We start from the raw sequence: 20631 nt of genomic DNA, 5'->3' as shown, positions 1-20631 counted from the left end.
ATGTGTACATTTGTGTACATATATTATTGTATTTGACTTATGCTGTGTTCCTTTCAAGAACACAAGAAAATATGTTTGCATGCATTTTATTTGTCTTTTTATGTAATTCCCATCTTACAGAGGGAGAAAATAAAGTGTAGAAAAATAAGTGATGAATAAGAAGTCATCCAGTCAGTGGGAAGAATGGAGAATATCTAATTCATTTGAAAATCAGTTAATGATCTGTCCATTCAATTATTTTAAGACATGAGAGATATGATACGTATTGAAACTTAAGACAGTGCCAGGAATCTGATGGTTTTATTTCACTTAAAAACAAATTAACCTACAGGGATTATTTGACTTTGAGATCCAAATTTCTTGGCAAAATGGCTTGCTAGTGTCCATTTCAAAGGCAGGTTTAGGGCCTAGACTTAGACCACTGGTTCATTTGCCCATCCTCTGGATATATTAGTTTGAGTCAAGAATGTCTTCAGCATGTGTACATTAAATCAGACTTGTAAAGTATATCTCAAACATTAGAGTTTTATGTTATTTCTTTTTTTTTTCAAATGAATTTGGCCTAAAATGTTAACAAAATTGGAAACAGCTGTGTTAAGAAACTACTTTCTTTTCCATTTATAGTCTTGTCGACCAATATAAACTTCATCATTTTAGTGGAGCTTCTCCCCCACATCCAGATGTTATGGATTTCTCAATAATCCTCAGCAAAAATTGCCAAAACCAACAAGAAGTTTTAACATGTAAATTCAACACATTGTTTCATGCTCATCATGGCCTTTTCTCCATCAGCCCCATCCTCATCAGATTTCAGATGCTCGGCAGTTGACACAGCTACAGCAAAGGACTCTGAGTCATCATCTCATTGTGGGATGGGTTCCTTTTAAATTTTTTTTGTCTGATTCATGAACTGCTTTTTGAAAATCTAAAAATGGTTCATGAATTGCTTGGGAGTTGGCAAAAATTAATAATAATGAGCCCATTTTGAGTACACTGAAATGAACTGATTATCATTGCAAGCTGTTGCTAATTTGGATTCTTGATGGCAAGAAAGGGTCCTACAGGAGCCTTTTCACTTGCAAGTAGGACAGATTTCATGGTGTGGCAGAGAAAACACTTTTGTAACCTTTACCTCTGTGTTTCCTTTTAGGATTATGGGATATATAAGAATAACAGGGCTGTTATTGAGACTGGATTTAGGGGTTTTAGTCTAATCATACTGGGAAAATGATATAGCCAACGGGCCATTCTAAACAAGTGGTAAAATGCAGACATGTCACTTAATCCAAGAATAGAGCTTGAGTGTTTTTGTAAATGTTAGGAGATGATGTTCTGCAAAATAAGCATGGATAGATCTGGTTATTTTATCCTAATTTATTACTCTGATATTGTTAGTTTTGCTCATATCGGTTTCTAATCATTTTCTCCTAAACTTTCAAAGCTATTGGCTTCAGTTGAGTGTTTCACTGGGTAAAGTATATGTTACCCATAAAGTGAGAATTCCTCTTGCTTATATTTCATGAAAAAAAATGTAGGGCAAAGTAAAGATTACACCACAGATACCACTAAAATATCAGAAATGACATTTATTATAATACCAGAAAGTATTTTTGGCATAATATGGGAAAATTTAAGTGAAGCAAATGGAAAACCAAAACAAAATGAAAATTTTGCCTTCTCATGAATTTGTGAAATCAAATATTTAAAAATCTTCTTTTCATAGTAATCATGTCTGTTTTGAATGTTTTCTGTTTTGAAACCAAGTAAGTAATCTTAGAAAGTAGTAACCTATGAATACAAAATAATTATGAAAGATGTAATTTGACCTTATATGGTTGAAAACACAATGGGATGAATTAGTTTAATTTGGAGTTGAATGATAATGTGCAAAATACCTCAAAATAATTAAATAAACTTAGCACTTAGAGAAATCATACTATCCTTCAGCATGTTTTAGCTATAGGAAAATTAAATCTTTTGGCCAAAACTATTCTTTTTCCAGCTACATATGGAAGGCAATGGAGATCTCTTGCAGTATTGGAAAAGTTCTGTTTAATATTACATTCAGAGCACTGCTTTATTGTACAACTTAAAAATATTCTCTGAATTCTTCTTGAAATTTAGATTATTTGTTTTTTTAATAAAAGTCAAGTACAGTAAAGCTTTGAAAATAGTAAATCACCTTTGACAATGTGCTGACTAGCCACAATTTAACTATAATTAAAAATTTTGATATCAATGCTTAGCAACCAAAATCCTCATATATCATATTAAGAAAAGCTAGAAAAAATACATCAAGTAAAACAAGAAATGCCTGTGGAAAATGTCAATGTGCTAGAAGACAGCAGAGTGAAGTTCTTGGATTAGAAATGGTACCTTTATTTGGTGTTGAGTAAAAATAGACATATGAATCTAAGCCTTGGCAAGGCAATTTCAAAGTCTTTATTTTTTCTGGTATCTGAGGCTTTACTATATCCAGAAATCCTCCTAGAAATCACAATTTAAAGCAGGTAGTGTTTCACTCTCTCCTACAGGATATATAAATGCCAAATCATGTTACAGTTTAATGCAGAAAACTGTTTTATTCTCAATGAGAGCTTTAAGTGTGAAAGAGAACCAGAAATATCACATAGCACACATAAAAATTTAAATAAATTTACAGTATTTCTAAAAAATTGATTTAATAATTTTTAAAAACCTCTAGGGCCATGAGTTCAGCTGTTAATTTGAAAAACCTGAACACATTGTCCCATCAAACCTAAAGGCCAAAGCACTCCATCTTTATTTTAATGTACTAACCTTTCTCATGAGACAAAATTGGGGGGTATGGGTGGGGGGCAAAGATAGAAAAGGATCTGGTAATTTTGGTCTCTTTATTTCTACTCGCTGCCACCTGTTACATACAACACTCCAAATCTGTTTTCTTCAACTCTTTTTTTCTTCTTTAGTTTCCCTTAAGGCCAAGTGATAGGAGGGGAAAGAAGAATGCATGGGAATTGAGGGGTTAGATAGAAAGAAACATTTAAATTGAAATTTAAAAGAAAATTCTGCTTTAGTCTCTAACTTAAATTTTTTTTAAATATGATGTTAAACATCTGGTCCTTTGGGGAAAAAAGAATAATCCTTGCCATCTTTTGAGAGCTAAGATTCATAGCTTTTAGAAGAACTATCTCTAGTTCATTTTTGTACCTAAGAGGTTGCTGAAAGAAAATATGAAGCCAACTACGATATTTGGTCTGCATGTCACAAAGGGTGACGGTCTAGCGGATCACTCGAGTACATGAGGTAGTGCTTCTCTGAGCAGAGGTGAAGAATTCTGGGAAGCAAGTAAAGTAGAATGCCATGGAGACCTATATGATACTCTGAGTCACTGTTTTATAGGGAAAACTATATATTTGCAAGTAAATCTTCCCTGTGACTCCATTCCTTTCCATGTCATCTCTCTCCTCACAGCCATGTTGTCATAATCTTCCTATCTCTTTGATTCTGACTCTACCTGTAGTCCTCCGGATATGGTCATTCCTTATCATTATATGAAGCTATTAACTTGCCATTCTAGTGCAAGAGTCCGCAAACTCTGGCCAACTCGGCCAATCTGACCCACTACCTTTTTGAGCTAAGAATGAGTTCAATACTTTAAAAGGTTGAAAAACTCAAAACAAGATTAATGTCTTGTGGCATGTGAAAAAATATGTGAAATTTGAATGTCAGTGACCATACATAAAGTTTAATTGCAACACAGCCATGCTCATTCCTTTAGGTGTTGTTTATGGATTTTACATTACAGTGGCAGAGTGGAGTGGTTGCTACAGAGACTGCATGGCCTGCAAAGCCTAAAATATTTATTATCTAGTCCTGTATGGAAAAAAACACGAAACCTACTGACCCTTGCAGGAGTCAGAACAAAAGATGCCACAATTTTTCTTACCTCTCCCTGACAACCTTGCCTCTGGAATTCTTTGTTTCAGGAAATGGAACCAACAGACTTCTCCTAATTTAAGATGGAAATCACACAGTTTCTTGGTTCAAGAGTTTTTAACCCATGTTCCTTTTCTGGGTTACAGTATGTTATCAATTCCCTACTGGCCCAGAGGATGAAGGAATCAATAAAACAACCATTTTCCCTTTAATTTACCATGATTTTAAAAAGTTGGGAGGCACTCCACACATATTTTCCTATGCCCCTACCCTAAAAAACCCTTAGGTGTTTACTGTGAATCTACAATTCACTTAAATATGAAGGCACACATAGACCAAAAATAGAAGGGTGGACATATACATTCTATGCTATCACTGAACAAAGGAAACCTGAAGTGGCTATATTAACATCAGCCAAGGTAGATGTCAGAACATGAATATGAGCAAGGGTAAAGAGAGTAATAATGGTAAGTGACTGATTCACTTAGACAATGTAACAATCTTTAGTGTATATATCTAATAACTGAGCTTCAAAATGCATGAAGCCAAAACTAACGGATGTGGAAACAGAAATAGACAAATCAGCCATCATAAACATAACAAATCTCACTCAGTAATTGAGATAAATAGGAAGAAAATCAACAAGTTTAAAGAAGACTTGACCAACCAACCAGAAACATACTATCAACGAACCAAAACTAACTGGCATGTATAGAACAATACACTCAACAACAGAACTTTTCAAATACATGTGGAACATTTACTAAGTCATTATTCTGGGCCGTAAAATAAGTTTCATTACATTTAAGAGGAGTCAAATCATACAAAGTTTGTTCTGTGACCACAGTGTTAGCAAATTAAAAGTCAATATTAAAAAGATATCTGGAAAATCCTCAAATATTAGAAAACTAAACATTTCAACATAACTCATTGGTCAAAGGAAAATTATAAAATGTTTGGAACTAAATGAAAATGAAAACAGTCTGTCAAAATTGGTGGGATATAGGTAAAATAATTCTCAGAAGAAAAAAACAATGGTCTAAAAACAATGACCTCAATCCTACCTTTTGAAACTAGAAAAAGAAGAACAAATTAAATTCCAGATAAGCAAATGAAAGAAAGTAAACAAACTAAGAGGTGATGTGAATGAAACAGAAAATAGAAAAGACAAACTCATGAGATCAAAAGCTGCTTCTTTGAAATGATTAATAAAATCATAAGCCTTAAAACCCCAGAAAAAAAGAATAGAGATAATGGAAATTACCAATTATCAGGAATGAGAAAAGTGACAGATATCACTACAGATATTAAAACGATAATAAAATATTGTGAACAACTTTATGTTAATTAATTTTAAAAGTTATATGAAATGAAAAAATTGTTTAAAGATACACTACCAAAGTTCTTTCAAAAAATAGGTTGCCCCAATAGACATTTATTTTTAAAAATGTGTAGATAAAACCCTTCCAAGAAGAGAAAAGAAAGAAAAGAAAGATCCAAGCCCAAATGGCTTTACTTTTTAATTCTAACAAGGAAGAAATAAAACCAAGTCTACACAAACTCTTCCAGAAAATTGAAAAGGAATAAATACTTTCCAACTCATTCCACAGGGAGCATTAGGCTTATTCCAAAAACAAAAAAATATATTACAAGAAAAAAGACTACATTCCATTGTTCTTCATGAATATAGACACAACAACTATTTATAAAATCTTAGCAAATGGAATCCAATAATATACAAAGGATTATACATGACCTAGCGAGTTTATCTTAGGAATATCAGGTTGGTATCATTGATTTGAAAATCAATTAATGTAATTTACTACAGTACATTAAAAAAGGAACATCATGTGATAATCTTAAAAGAAGAATCTTAGAAGTGTTTGACAAAGATCTCTCATCGATTACTGATTAAAACCCACAACAAAATCTCTCAGCAAATGAAATAGAAATTTTTTCAACCTGATAATCTGTGTTTAATAAACATCATAGTTGGGACTCCTGGGTGGCTCATTCGGTTAAGCATCTACCTGATCTCTAGCTCCCAATTTTCTGGTCTTCAGTTGCTTGATGCCTGTAGTTTGGAATAACTGTAAGATGATTTAAATAAATAAATTAGGGGGGGGGAAACAAGAAAAGAAAAGAAAAGAAAGAAAAAAGAAAGAGAAAGAAAGAAAGAGAGAAAGAAAGAAAGAAAGAGAGAAAGAAAGAGTGAAAGAAAGAAAGAAAGAAAGAAAGAAAGAAAGAAAGAAAGAAAGAAAGAAAGAAAAAAACTGCAGTGAAGAGGAATTCTGGAAGGCAAAGACCTGAATGCCAAGCCTGGTTATGCAGCATTCTACCTTTACATGACTCCTTTGATCTTCAGCTCCTCCTTTGCAAAATGAAGGGAAGCTATAATGCAGTTTCTTTGTGAGTATGTGAGGCAGAGCACAGACCAGCTCCAGCAGAGTATGCAGCAGGTAGCATGTAGCAGACAGACAGCCGATAGCATCTGTTGCTATTACTATTCTAAATTAAATTCAGTAAAGAATATTTAAGTTGGGGCACCTGGGTGGCTCAGTCAGTTAAGCATCTGCCTTTGGCTCAGGTCATGATCCCAGGGTCCTGGGATCCCGTCCCCCATCGGGCTCGTTGCTTGACAGCCTGCCTCCTCTCCCTCTGTCTGCCATTTCCCCTACTTGTGATCACTCTCATTCTCTCTCTGACAAACAAATAACTAAAATCTTTTAAAAAAAATAAATAAACATCATACTTGATGGTGAAAGAATGACTACTTTTCCCCCTTAGATCAGGAACAAGACAAAGATATTACACTCATCACTGCCATTCAACATTGTACTATTGACTCTAGCTAGTGCAATTAACCTAGGAAAAGAAATAAAAGACATCCAGATAGGAAAGGAAGTAAAATTTTCTTCGTTCACGTATGACATGTGAAATATGTGACTTTTTGTAGCCACATGATTTACGTTTTATTTTTTAATGTTTTTTATTATATTATGTTAGTCACCATACAGTACATCCCTGGTTTCTGATGTAAAGTTTGATGATTCATTAGTTGCGTATAACACCCAGCGCACCATGCAATACGTGCCCTCCTTACTACCCATCACCAGTCTATCCCATCACCAGTCTATCCCTCCCCTCTGAAGCCCTAGTTTGTTTCTCAGAGTCCATAGTCTCTTTAGATCACATTTTCCAAGAGGACTAAGTATCTCCCGTGACAGGTGCTCATTGTAACCTTGACAATTTCCTCATGGAAAGGTGGAATTTATGTCTCCTAACATTGAATCTAGATACAAAGATTATAAGATTACAAACTATGAGATACAAACTACAAGGTTACAGCAGAAGTGATGTTGCATGACTTCCAAGGCTATGTCAGAAGAGATGAGGCAGCTTTCACCTTGGTTGCTAGAAGAATTGTGCTTGGATCCCTGAGTCACTAGGGAAGAATCCCAATTACTCTGAGACCGCCATACTGGAGAGGGCCACGTAGATGCTCCTCTTGACAATAGGGCTGACACCCCAGCCAAAATCCAGTATCAACCATCAAATCATTGGCCAGTTTGGACAGGTCAGTCTTTCAGATGACTGCATTCCAACCAACATTTGACTGCGAGAGCACAAGAGAATCTCTTTCTTAGGTAAATCACTTATCTGTTTCATTAAGACCCCCCACCCCTGCCACCCTTAAGGTTTTATCTTGTTATTTTGTTTGGAATATTCTCCTTTGTTCCTTCAGTTTGCTTGACCCTCTGTGTTGGTTTTTATACGTTAGATGAAAAAGCCATCTCTCCCAGTCTTAAAGTGGCCTTGTGTAGGAGATGAACCTTACGGTTCAACCCTGTCATAGCTCTTGGTTGTCCCTCAAGCCTTTGTAATTGTCAAAGCAGCCTATTTTATTTTTAATAGCTCCCGGAAGTTGAGGGTATGCCAAGACCAGTCAGTGTCTCAAAGAGGAGGATCTCAGTCAGTGTCTAGATTCAGGCTGATTGGAAGCCAGACTCTCAGGCGGCAGTTTTTAAAGAATGCAAATATAATTAAGAGTGCACTTATCTTGGGGAGTCTGGATGGCTCAGTCAGTTAAGCATCTGACTCTTGATTTTTCTCAGGTCATGATCTCAGGGTTATAAGATCGAGCGCCACGTTGGGCTCTGTGCTAGAGGTGGAGCCTTCTTATGATTCTCTCTCTCTCTCCCTCTCCCCCTCCCCCACTCTCTCTTTCAAAAAAAAAGTATTAGAGCATACTTGATGAGCTCTGAGAAATGTATAGAATTATTGTATCATTATATTGTGTACCTGAAACTAATATAAACTAAATGTTAATTATACTTGAATAAAAAATTTATTTAAAGAATGCAAATACATGCAATCCTGTGGGACCACAAGTGTAAGCTCCAGTGGCCACCAGAACCAGGAAATCGGAAGGTATGCCCTGGGCAGCAGTTATAAAAATTGGGGCTCCAGATGAATATATAAGCTCCTTTCTGAGAGACACTGGCAATCTGTAGTGTGTCAAGGGAGAGTGTTAGGATGGTGCCCTCCAGCTGGAGGGGTGTAGATGGGGACTGCAAAGATAGCACCTGCCAAAAAAGAGAAAAGGGGAAAAGAGATGGCACCCACCAGCTTTAACAAGGCAGACAGGGAGTGCGAAGCTGGCATCCACCAGCCTCCTTCCCCAGAGAGTATCCCCTCTCCTTCTGTCTGATGGCTTAAAATTAGCAAGTGAGCCTCTTTCACATCAAGTCTGGGTGGTTTTCAAAGGGCTGCTTTTGCGCTGAGCCCTGGGGCCAGTGAGCCCTTTAATAGCTGTCTCAGTTCACCAAAGACTATGGCTCTCTGGGGTGCAAGCCCTGTTGGTCTTTGAAGCCAGACATTTTGGGGGCTGCCTCTCAGGTGCAGGACTTAAAGGCCACAGGGCAGGGTGGGGGAAATTATTGTAAGATTGTTTCTCAGCCTTTCCTATCTGTTTAAATGTGGTTTTCTTCATGTTAACCTCTGAGTGAAGGAGTCACTCTGCTAGTTTTTAAGGTTTATTGTTTGTTTGTTTTTCTAGAGGACATTGTTCCATATGTAGCTGTAGATGTGTTCCTGGAAGGAGGTAGGTTCAGGATTTTCCTACATCGCCATCTCGGACCTGAACCCATGTCTGCTCCTTAATCTGCTTCTTAACATTCCCTGGATATGGTGACACAGGATCAGTTCTCCCCAGTTCATCAGTCAAATGGTCATTCTACTTCTTATTTAATAGAAAGGTAAGACCTACTTCTTGTTTCATCAACTCTCTTTTGATTCAATTATGTTGTCTATATTTCTTAGAAGTATTAAGTGAGAGAATATACTTTATTGCCTTATATCCCGAAAATTACTAGATATAAAATATCCAGAATATATAAAATATATTCTTTTGCCTATGAAAACAGAGATGAAAAATTGATGTGGGAAGAGAAAACATACCCTTTGAATTGTTGAGAACAATACAGACAGAATTAAAAACAAAACAAACCAACTACTGGTGAAAGGCACAGAATTTCTACCATAGAGATAAAGATGCTCTCTTAGCACAAAGTTCCATCTCTAACAATAGAGAGTTTGGGGAAAGCCACCTCCTCCATTTGTCACAGGAGGAACTATTGATTGAGCGTAAAAGGAAGATTTCCTTTTGCGGTAATTAGCTAGAAGTTCCATGTTAGGGAATTCATCACTGAGTCCTCTCTCCAGAGTCAAGGGTCAATGAGAATAATTTACAGATGTTTTTAACTGTGAAAAAAAAAAAGAAACAACGTAAATGTAAAACAAAAAATCATGTTACTATTCAGGTTGGAATTAATTTATAAATTAATTTGGAAGAAACAATAACTTTAAAATAACGAGTCTCCTAATTCTAGTAATAATAGGCATTGTTGTTCCTATTTAAATATTTTTAATGTGTTTGTAAGTTTAAGTATAAGAGGTAAATAAATTCTCTCTGTAAAAAAATAGAAACAATATGTATCCAATGAAAGTCCCCTTGAATCCCACTTAGTTCTAGTTCCCTCTTTAGACATAACACCTGTCATCTCTCTGAATGGGATATAAACTCTATATACATTTGCCTACATATATTTGTACATATGAAATACAGAGTTTTATTTTGTTTTAAATAAGTGAAAATATGCCTTAGATATTACACTTTGATTTTTAATTTACTGTCTTGAAGAACATTCCATGTTTGAATGCATAGCATATGTAACATAACCCAATTCTTTTTAACTGCTACATATTTTCTAATGTGGATGCATTGTAGTTTAGGTCTTCTCCAACTTGTTTTTCTTCAGTTTTTTGGGCTTTGTTTTTGTTTTTTGTCCGCTACTGAATATTAATATAATGGACACAGACAGCCCAGATTGGGTTTTAATTTTTACCCTGTTTGAAAGATTTTTGTTATAGTCGATATGTCATCTTGTCTTGTCCTTTTTGATTATAATGGTCTCTTGATGTTTCTGTGTTTGCTAATAAGGATCATACTTTGTTTCAATCTACTGAAAAATATACATCCTTTTTCCTAGAAGTTCTAAAACTACAGACTTAAATCTGTGTTCTGTATTTATCAATGCAAAGAAAGAAAATAATTTCTTTGTGCCAGCATTATTTATAATGACAAAAATAGTTGAAATACTGTAAAGTTTCTTGAATTCTTTATAGTGGATGAAAAAGAAGAGCCTTTATTCCTGTAGTTTATTAAGGGAGGGAAGAAATATCTTCTTTGGATCACATTGCCAAAGTAGAGTAGAATTCCAAATAGGTTTGGTGGGGTTTTTTTTTTTTTAATTTATGTACTATCTTGAAAGACTATAAAAGCAGAGGTGTTTTGAACATGAGCCACAACAAAGAATTCTACAGGTAACTTTGAGCTCAGTAAAGAAAATCTAATTAGGAGCCTGCAGGGTGGGTGTGTGTGTGTGTGTGTGTGTGTGTTATTTCTACAAGTCTAAATACAAATATACCTACTTGGTAAGGACACTTTTACTGTTTGGGGAAAAAATATTGAGTCATTACCTAGGCCAAAAGAAGGCAGTGGGAGACAAAAGGCTATTTTTAAAGGCGATATTGAAAGGTAAAAATAAAAATTGTTTTATGATTGAAGGAATGAATAATAAACACTAAAGAGTATATGTCCTTAGGTACTGAAATTACTGTTAACTGATATTTTGGTTTCCTAGACTGAAATATAAAGTGAGCCTTACGACTTGCAGAATGAGAACAGATTTTAGGCTAATATTTGTGATGAGAAGATTCCCAGCAACATAGGAGCAGACCTTGGGCACAGATCCTGTGGGGACTGAACAATGGAATTTAGAAACAGATTTGTATGTGGATTGTAGGTTTTCTTTTTTGTGTTGTCATTCTTTTATGAAGCCCTCAAGTCCTTAGTAAATTTTATTAGTCACTGCATTTGAGTAATAACCTTGTGTTGGCAAAAGCTTGGAAAATAAAAAAATTATATTCATATTTTGAAATAAATCAGACTGCAAAAATCTGGGATACCGTGTAGATATGGGAAAGAGATGGCAAGAGCTGTAGTTCAAAAGGAGTTAAGTTAATAAAACAGATCCTTTGGAGCCTAAGAAATATTTGGGAGAACATTATCTTCCCTCCGCATTCTTTGGATTGAATCTCCAAAAATACTTAGTTGAGCATTAATAGGAAGGGTAATTCTAAAGTTTAGAGGACTTGGGGATGCTGATTATATTGATTCATTGTTAGGTCAGCTGAATTGCATCTTTGAAAATTATTTTTTAGGAAGTCTATGGATAGAAAGCTTTCTGAGTGTTATATATGGCAGTGTATGTTTGTGTTGACTTCACATACTAATCACAACTTGGCTGGGTTTAAGAATCTTGAACCATAACTCTTTTCCTCAAAACTATTTTTATATTGCCCCACTGTTTTCTGACATTTACTATTGGCGAGGGAAATCTGAGTAGCTGGATTTTACTTCTTTTGAAGATAATCTGTTTTTCTCTGCTTCGATGCTTGTACATTCTTTCTTTATTCTTGAGATATAAAATATCACTGGGTTATTTCAAGTGCTAGTCTATTTTACTAATTTTGCTTATAACTTGATTAATTCTTTTGAAAGGATTTGGATCTTTCTTGTACTCAGAATATTTTAGATTATTGTTAGAAAATGTATCATAAATATGTTGGATAACTGTTACCTACCTTCTATATCAACCTTCTCTCATTGTTTTAAACTTGTGCCATTCTCTGCATCTGCAGATAGCACTTCAAGTTTTGCATTATTGATTTGTTTTATCCAGCTTGTGGATTTTTATTTTTATTATTTTAATGCAGCTTCTGATTCTGTTATACCATTTTATCTTCTGGACAATATTTTCTAATTTTTTCCTAGTTCTGTATTTAAATGATCTCTGACTTTCTACCTCTTTTTTCATTTAAGTCTTATACAAATAGCAGTTAACAAATTATATTTTAAAAAACCCTACTCAAACTTTTTAAGATCTGTTGACTTCATTTAGTCTTCCATTCAACAGGTATTTATTGGTGTTATTCCAAGACTCAAGAGCCTTATTTCTTTCTTGCCCTCCAGTAGTGTCACCTTCATCCAAAGGTGAATCCTAATTAGGGTTTCAGTACTTCCCAGTATTTCTGCAGCTACATGTCCAAGGAAAGAGAAGTTGTGTCTCTTCTAGAAACATGCAGAAGGCAAATAAACATTTTTCCTGGCAGCTCTCACCAAACATCATCTACAGTCTTCTTGGCCCAAATTGGGTTATATGCTTCCCTACCCAATGCTGGATATGTAATTTGTGCGGCTCAGTGCAAAATGAAAATGAAGAGCTCAAAAGTCATTTAAAAAATGCTATCAAGTATGGTAAAATGTAAAGCTTTTTCATTCTTCCTGTAGTCTTTACTTGATTTGTCTCAATGTTTTATATTTGCTATTGAATGTGATTCTAAGTAAACAAAAACAAAAGTTTTAAATTATTAGTAAGCATTTTTACCAATCATCATTATATTGTGGAATGCCAGTCTTTAATGCAAATAGAGCAGTATATACGTCATATGCAGAATCATCAAAGCTGCACAATTTATAGGTGGTATTTGCGTACATATTTTATTCCTACCAATACTGTCAAAACCTGCACAAAACTAATGTTTTTATTTTAGTTCTTTTTTTATCTTTTTAAAAACTTATTTTATTTTAATTCCAGTATAGTTAACATACAGTGTTGTGTTAGTTTCAGGTATATAATATAATGATTCAGCATTTCCGTACATCATCCAGTGCTGATCACAAGTGCAGGCCTTAATCCCCATCACCTATTTCACTCATTCCCCCACCCACCGCCCCTCTGGTAACCATCAGTTTGTTCCCAGACCCTAGTTAAGAGTCTGTTTCTTGGGGCGCCTGGGTGCCTCAGTCATGAAGCATCTGCCTTCAGCTCAGATCATGATCCCAGGGTCCTGGGATTGAGCCCCACGTTGGGCTCCCTGCTCAGCGGGAAGCCTGCTTCTCCCTCTCCTTCTGTTTGTGTTCCCTCTCTCACTGTGTCTCTCTCTGTCAAATAAATAAAATCTTAAAAAAAAAAAAAGAGTCTGTTTCTTGGTTGGTCTCTCTATTTTTTTCCCTTGCTCTGCATATGGTCTACTATCACTCTACCTTCAGTGTATTCATGAGGAAGAAAGGCTTGTTCTATCTTTCTAATTTATTTTTCTATATCATCATTTTTAATGTAAGTGGTTGGCTAATAAGAGAAGTTACATAAGTGAGAAAAGATATACTGGGTTCCTTAATCATTTCTTAGAACTCCTCTGCCACCTTTCTTTTTGGAGCAAAGTCTGGTTTAAATGGAAGGCATGGCCTCTTGGGGCTGTCAGTGCTCACTCAGTCATAGATACAAACACCTTGTACTAACTTTGAGACTTGCTGAACTCCCACACATCATGGGGCCACTGGCATTCTGTGCTCAGCTCATGAGACACTGCAAATGCTATATGCGACTAGTGGGAGCCATACTTAGAGCAGGTACGTCCTCTTCTCCCACACGTGCTTCATTGTCTCATTGACTTGACTTGCAAAACACAAGTTCAAGTAATGAATTAAAAATTTCAAGATGGCAACAACAGAGCATTAAGCCTGGTGCAAGTCCCTTCTGCATACAGGGACCTAGTGTAACTGCACAGGTTGCCCTATGAAGCCAGCTTTGAGCCCACCCAAATCAGCATCTATAACCTGATATAAAATTGCTTTGGTAAAGCTAGGCCTGAAGCATCAGCCACATGCCTATACTCAAGGATAGAATTAGCTTCCCTGAAAGTAAATGGCTGAGTGGAGGTGAGAGTGAAGGAAGATGGAGACAGAAATGCAAAGTATAGCTGCAAAGAATGGATGGCTGCAGGAGAAGCAAGTGTGCAGTTCATTTCAACTCTATTTCCTTATCCTCTCAACTTTATCTTATTTCAGAGGGCTATGTTTTATTGATATTTTTTTACATAAAGCAAAGTTTTTAATACCATATGTTCTTCTCCTTCCTATACTAAGTATTTTTAGAAATATGTTCCTACCGTAACCTGAGTGCTATATTTACCTTCACGCATCTTGCAGATTTTTGGTATAGGCACCAAGTTGTTTATTCTCCTACCGTAACCTGAGTGCTATATTTACCTTCACGCATCTTGCAGATTTTTGGTATAGGCACCAAGTTGTTTATTCTTTTTGTTTACTCACTTTTATTAGAGTAGAAGTATGTACAGTCTTGATATTTGGTATAAAGTAGGAGCAGTTTCCTTTATTACCCTCATGGCCAATGGAAATATTTTCACTTGATGTTGGCCATGAATCTGCATGACACGATTGGCATGACTAAGTCTGCTACCTTGGAAACCAACCTACAACCACCAAGCAGTACAAAAGTGGGCATTACCAGCAGGGCTCGTCAGCCTGTTGCTTCTGTTTTGTCTCATTGATGATAGTGTTGAGTCTGCTACATATCCTTAATTCTACCCATATTTATAGCTGGCCTGGCCCTCCAAAACAGGCCCACTAAGTGGCTTTTCACAATCCTTTCTGTTTTTGCTATTCACGACACTGCTTTCTCTTTGGGTCACTAATGTATAGATATTGAAGAAGATCTTTGATATGCTACTGATACATAGCAGCATAAATTATTTACCTAAGTAGTGTGGTCTCCTTCTGCCTCAGTGCCCACTCTCACTTCTTCTTTTTTTTCCTTAAGATTTATTTATTTACCTGAGAAGGAGAGAGAACCAACCAAGTGGCAGAGAGAAACTTAAGCAGACTCCACTGAGCACAAAGCCCCATATAGGGCTCAATCTCAGGACCCATGAGCTCATGATCTGAGCCAAAACCCAAGTGGACACTCAGCCAACTGTGCCACCCAGGGGCCCCATCCCCACTCCCATTTCTAAGCCCTATGTGTTTATATGCATTACAACAATCTAGACATATGCTAGTACATATCCCTTTGCTGCTTTTATGATGCAGATACCTGCTGTGTGACCACAGGTCTACTTTAGTGCTGGATTTATAAGAGCTGATTTGGGAAGCGAAGAATCCAGATGGAATAGTCATACCCACTGTTGTCCCCAGTCCTTGTTCCTCCTGATCAATAGATTTTCTTTTTTTTTTTTTAAAGATTTTATTTATTTATTCGACAGAGATAGAGACAGCCAGCGAGAGAGGGAACAGGCTCGATCCCATAACGCCGGGATCACGCCCTGAGCCGAAGGCAGAGCCTGATGTGGGGCTCGATCCCATAACGCCGGGATCACGCCCTGAGCCGAAGGCAGATGCTTAACCGCTGTGCCCCCCAGGTGCCCCAATAGATTTTATTTTCTTTTTCTCAAGGCAGCCTTTTCTGTTTGTCTAATGAACTAGATAAATTTTAGCAAGGAGAGGTCTTAAATATCCTTGATAATCACAATTTAACTAGACCCACATGTATTAGATGTGAAAGAATTTCTTAGGAATATTTGGGTCATAGAGATGGTATCCTTTCCCACCTATGACAATCCTCTTCATCAATTTTCTCCCATGTTAATACTCTGGATAATTTCAGTGGAAAAAGAGGGAAAAGACTTGGGCTTTCATCTCTATATGTCCCCTGAAAGGCTCTCATCTATTTTGTAGAAAGAAAGAAAGAAAGAAAGAAAGAAAGAAAGAAAGAAAGAAAGAGAGAAAGAAAGAGAGAGAGAGAGAAAGAAAGAAAGAAAGAAAGAAAGAAAGAAAGAAAGAAAGAAAACTCAAAATAAGATAAAATAAAAGTCATTTGTTTTATAAGTTATCTTAAATGTCTTTGGAAAAAAGAAAGACAAATAATGAATAGACCCTATGATCAGAGATAAGGCTTATATACCAACTTCAACTACAAAGCAGAATGTATCTAATTCAGTAAGAAAGTCACCAAGTGTTACTAGTGTTAAAATTTTACTTCTCTTACTTCCTCTCCATTTCAGTCTCATTTGTTTTTTAATCTAAGGAAAACATGTTTGAATATAGAGAAAGTATCAAAATACCATAAAGACAAACTTATAGATATTTCTAAAGTCTGGCAGTTTGGCAGAGTGAAATTTTTCTGGAAAATGGAGCTGCATTAACAAAGATGAACAGGTAAGAAAGTGTAAAGCATGTTTAAGGAGTCTGACTGGGATTGGGTTCCGTAGGAGATTGAACTAGAAAGGAAGCTTATGTCAGTGACTTGGTAGCCTGCTTAAAAGTTTGACTTCATTAGGCAAGGTGTAAGGAGCCTATGAATTACTTTTTATTTCAAAAGGCAGAGATACAGGCTAGATAGGCCTCTAAGTATACTGTTAACTCTACTTTTATTTATTTTTTCACTTAACTGTTAGCCCCTTGTGCATTTACTGAATCGCACTCTTGATTCTTTTTAACCAAATCACATTTAATAATTTTCTATTTATGCTACGGAGGTGAATTAACACTCATAGTGAGAAAAAAGTATTTATATTTAGTACCTTGTGTTTTTCAAATGGCAGTCATATATAATTCAAATAAATAAATAAATAGGAGATTGATAGATCAGTAGATGCAGCCTGCATGCATGACAGTCTGAAAGTTGAGATGCATTGCAAGCAAAATGCACTCCACCCACGTTATGGCAGTGTCCCTGGAATGCAAAGGAACAGTGTTAACAAGGATAATTAGAACCTGTTGATATAGTTAGTATCTGAGACAGAGTGGTCATGAAATAGCGTTGATGATAGAAGAGTCTTATAATGAAGTTAAAGCATATTAAGGGAAATTTTAGAAGTGTGAAAACCAAAAGGACATTTTTATCAAAGTACGAGTGATAAAGCTGACAATGTTAAACTTCTATCATAATTTAAAATATCTGTTCCGAAGTTCAACGTATACAATAGAATAAACACTTTTCAATAACTAAGGAGAAGAAATTAAAAAAATATTTTTAATCTAGAGATAATTTGTTTTGTAAGAACTTGAAAAGGTTTAAATAGGAATAGTTAATTTTAGTTGAGTGATTTCTGGGGAGGTGCTTAAAGGTTAAATATTTCCAAGTTTAAAGTAAAAGAGTTTAAACCTAAAGTAAGAAAAATGTAAAAATTATATACATACCTACATACTTATAAATATGCACAGATATATACATGCACGTACATACACAGAAAAAAGATGGAAGACAATAAAATATAAAATGCACCTAATGTGCTGTCTGATTTATGCGTCTTTTTTTCTTCAATTTAATTTTTTAATTTTTTTTTCTTTCAAGTTTTTATTTAAATTCTAGTTAGTTAATATATAGGGTAATATTGGTTTCAGGATCTTCAGTTTTAAGTCTAATCAACAAGATAGCAAATCAATCAAGTGAAATGAATTCTACCCCTTTGAATGTAGTCACCTGGCACACTATAGTTATTCCAGTTATGTTATCTGTGTTTTGCTTTTAAATAAATATGAATAAGTCACAGGAATAAAAGGCCCAGCCTAAACAAATTAAAAAAAAAACAGATCTCCTCTTTCCTGGGATAGCTGGTTAGTATCAAACTGTTTCCATTGAGGGTGAGTTTGGATTTTGAAAACAATGAAATGACTTCAAAGTTAGCTTAAGGCAAGGAGGCACTGTGTCTTTGGAAATCATCTAGCTAATCTCCACTTGGAAATGGAAGAAGAAACTCTAGAGTAGTGTTTAGTTAGGACACTTTTTTTTTTTAAAGGTTTTATTTATTTATTCGACAGAGATAGAGACAGCCAGCGAGAGAGGGAACACAAGCAGGGGGAGTGGGAGAGGAAGAAGCAGGCTCCCAGCGGAGGAGCCTGATGTGGGTCGATCCCAGAACGCCGGGATCACGCCCTGAGCCGAAGGCAGACGCTTAACCGCTGTGCCACCCAGGCGCCCTTTAGTTAGGACACTTTTGACTGCAAGTGACAGAAGCAGAGTACAAATTCACTTAAACAACAAAGGGAATTTATTGGAAAATACTGAAGCACAGCAAAGACTCAAAGGAAAACCTTCTAGAGTCAAATCAATTTGGGGGACTTTGGGATTAACAGTGGAACCTTTTGGTAGCCATCTTCATTTTCTGACTTTTTTCATGGATTGGAGACATGGCTACAGGCAGTTTTGTGATGGCGACTTTTTTGCTTCAATGATAAAGTAGGGAAAAGGCACTCTTTCCTCTTGGCTACGGCAGAAAAATTAGTGAGGAAGGAGCTGACTGGTTCTGCCTGGATCAATGTCCATTTTTGCACCAATATTTGGGGGTAGGAGCGTGAGTGATTGTTTTGTTTTGTTTTGTTATTTCAAATTATTGTGTTCTTACCCAATAAGCAGAAACGTAGGCTCTGTTACTGGGAGGGGGAGAAGAGGTTGACTAGACAAAAACAATAGCCATCACAGCCGTGTATGTCAACACATCCCACATAAGATATCCCATAGTTAGTTGGAAATGTTTGGATGTCTGAACAACATATCCAACACGAAGCTCATAATTTTCTTGTCTTTCCATGCAGGATACATCTTCTTCCAACATTCCCTATAATGATCTTTCAAACAAAAGAAAAATAAACGTTAGCAATTTATTTAATCTTTTTGAGCTTTAGTTTTCTTGTCTGCAAAATGGGGATAAGAATAATTCCCATTAATAAGGGGCTTTCCCATTAATAGTTATAGTGGTTTGAGTGAGTGAAGAGCATCTAGTTGAATGCCTGCCATAAGACAGGAATGAGTTAAAGTTTAGTTTTCTTCTCCTTTTCCCCCTTAAAAAATCACTACTTTTTAATAGAATGTACAAAAATCCTTCCATTACTTGATTGTTATCGGCCCTTTCCAGTTTAAACTTTCTCTACTCCCTTGAGTTTACTTGGAACGACTTGCAATTCCTCTAAGTACCACATCTTGGTAGGTGTTGTCTTGGTAGGTGATGCCTGGAATGCCATCCCTATCAGACCCTGGTCCTCATATCCTACCCATTTGTGAAACTTCTATTTAACCAGAGCTGAAATAGCACATCCTATGTGAAGCATTTTCTGATTCAGCCATCAAGTCAGAGTTAGAATTCCTTTGCTCTTTCTTCCCCTAGTACTATGTGCATGCTGTTATTAATGGCTCTTACCATTTTTTGTATTATTACTGTTTATTACTTAGCCTCCAACGTAGAACTTTGAATTTCCTGAGGGATGATACTATATGCCACTTTTTGCATTCCATGCTGGGAAGTACCAAGATATTACACAGCATGGGACACAGCTCTTGGTGTTTAATAGTTGTCCAGTGAATATTTGGTGGATGACTGAATTTTGAATGGGTGTCTAGATTCAAGTACAAAGTAGCTCACTGATTCTTTAAAAATACATACTATGCTAAAATTGATTTTTCCCTTATTAAAGTGTTTAGATGTGTTGTTTCTATCATTTGTTGAATTTGCTCTTCTGCAGAGTTCATTGTTATCTATATTACCATCTAACTCATCAATGTATAGCTAAGGAAGGCACAAATACAGAGCCCAATAACATGTTACACAAGATACTTTTTTCTAGTTATGAATCCACTTACTACATTATCATTTTACCCAAACATCCTCCTCCTCTTACCAAGCCCGGTACAGCAGAGACTACCCAACACCGTGATGAAATGCAATTTTGATCGATTAACCTACTAACCCTGTCAGGAAAGGAAATGAAACTGGTTTGGCATAATTTCTTTTAACTTCCTCTGACTACTAGCATATGATTGTTTAGAAACTCTGTACTTATAATACAATTCAGACTTCACCTGTGATTGATATCAAATTCATGGGTCCATATTCTATCATGCATACATCTTTATTATTGCGACAATATTGGGAATCTTGCCCAGCATCAATTTTCTGGAGCTTCCTGATTTTTAGTGGTGATTCAGAGAATCCCAACAGTTGCTCAGCAGTCTTTCTACAAAGTGTTTTCATGATACTGGCTTGTAAAAAGCTTGTGTGGCTGGCACATTCAAAAGATGATTTTTAAAATATTTTGAGCACTATTTCCTCTTTTGAATGATGTTGCATTATCCCTAGAGTAAGCAGATGGCCTCCCAAGGTGAGTACTTTAAAAGTTAATATTCATCTGGAATCTAAGCTGATAAATTTATTTTTTAAAAAAGCAATCATTATATCCACATTTAAGAGTAAAGTTAGTATTCATTTTCTCAGAGGTGGAGAGTACCTTAACAA

The 20631-nt window shown here is 35.9% G+C and overlaps 1 long non-coding RNA gene across 1 annotated transcript in view; it reads left to right on the top strand.

Moving 5' to 3' along the window:
- Positions 1-20631, top strand: part of LOC117797257 — a 249548-nt gene that overhangs the window by 8321 nt on the left and 220596 nt on the right. The window contains exon 2 of the long non-coding RNA XR_004622200.1: positions 8978-9176. This is a non-coding gene — a long non-coding RNA (uncharacterized LOC117797257). The remainder of the gene's footprint in view (positions 1-8977; positions 9177-20631) is intronic.

The sequence above is a fragment of the Ailuropoda melanoleuca genome, chromosome 20, assembly GCF_002007445.2.
Source record: "Ailuropoda melanoleuca isolate Jingjing chromosome 20, ASM200744v2, whole genome shotgun sequence".
NCBI lineage: Eukaryota > Metazoa > Chordata > Mammalia > Carnivora > Ursidae > Ailuropoda > Ailuropoda melanoleuca.
This window is presented reverse-complemented; position numbering and strand designations above follow the sequence as displayed.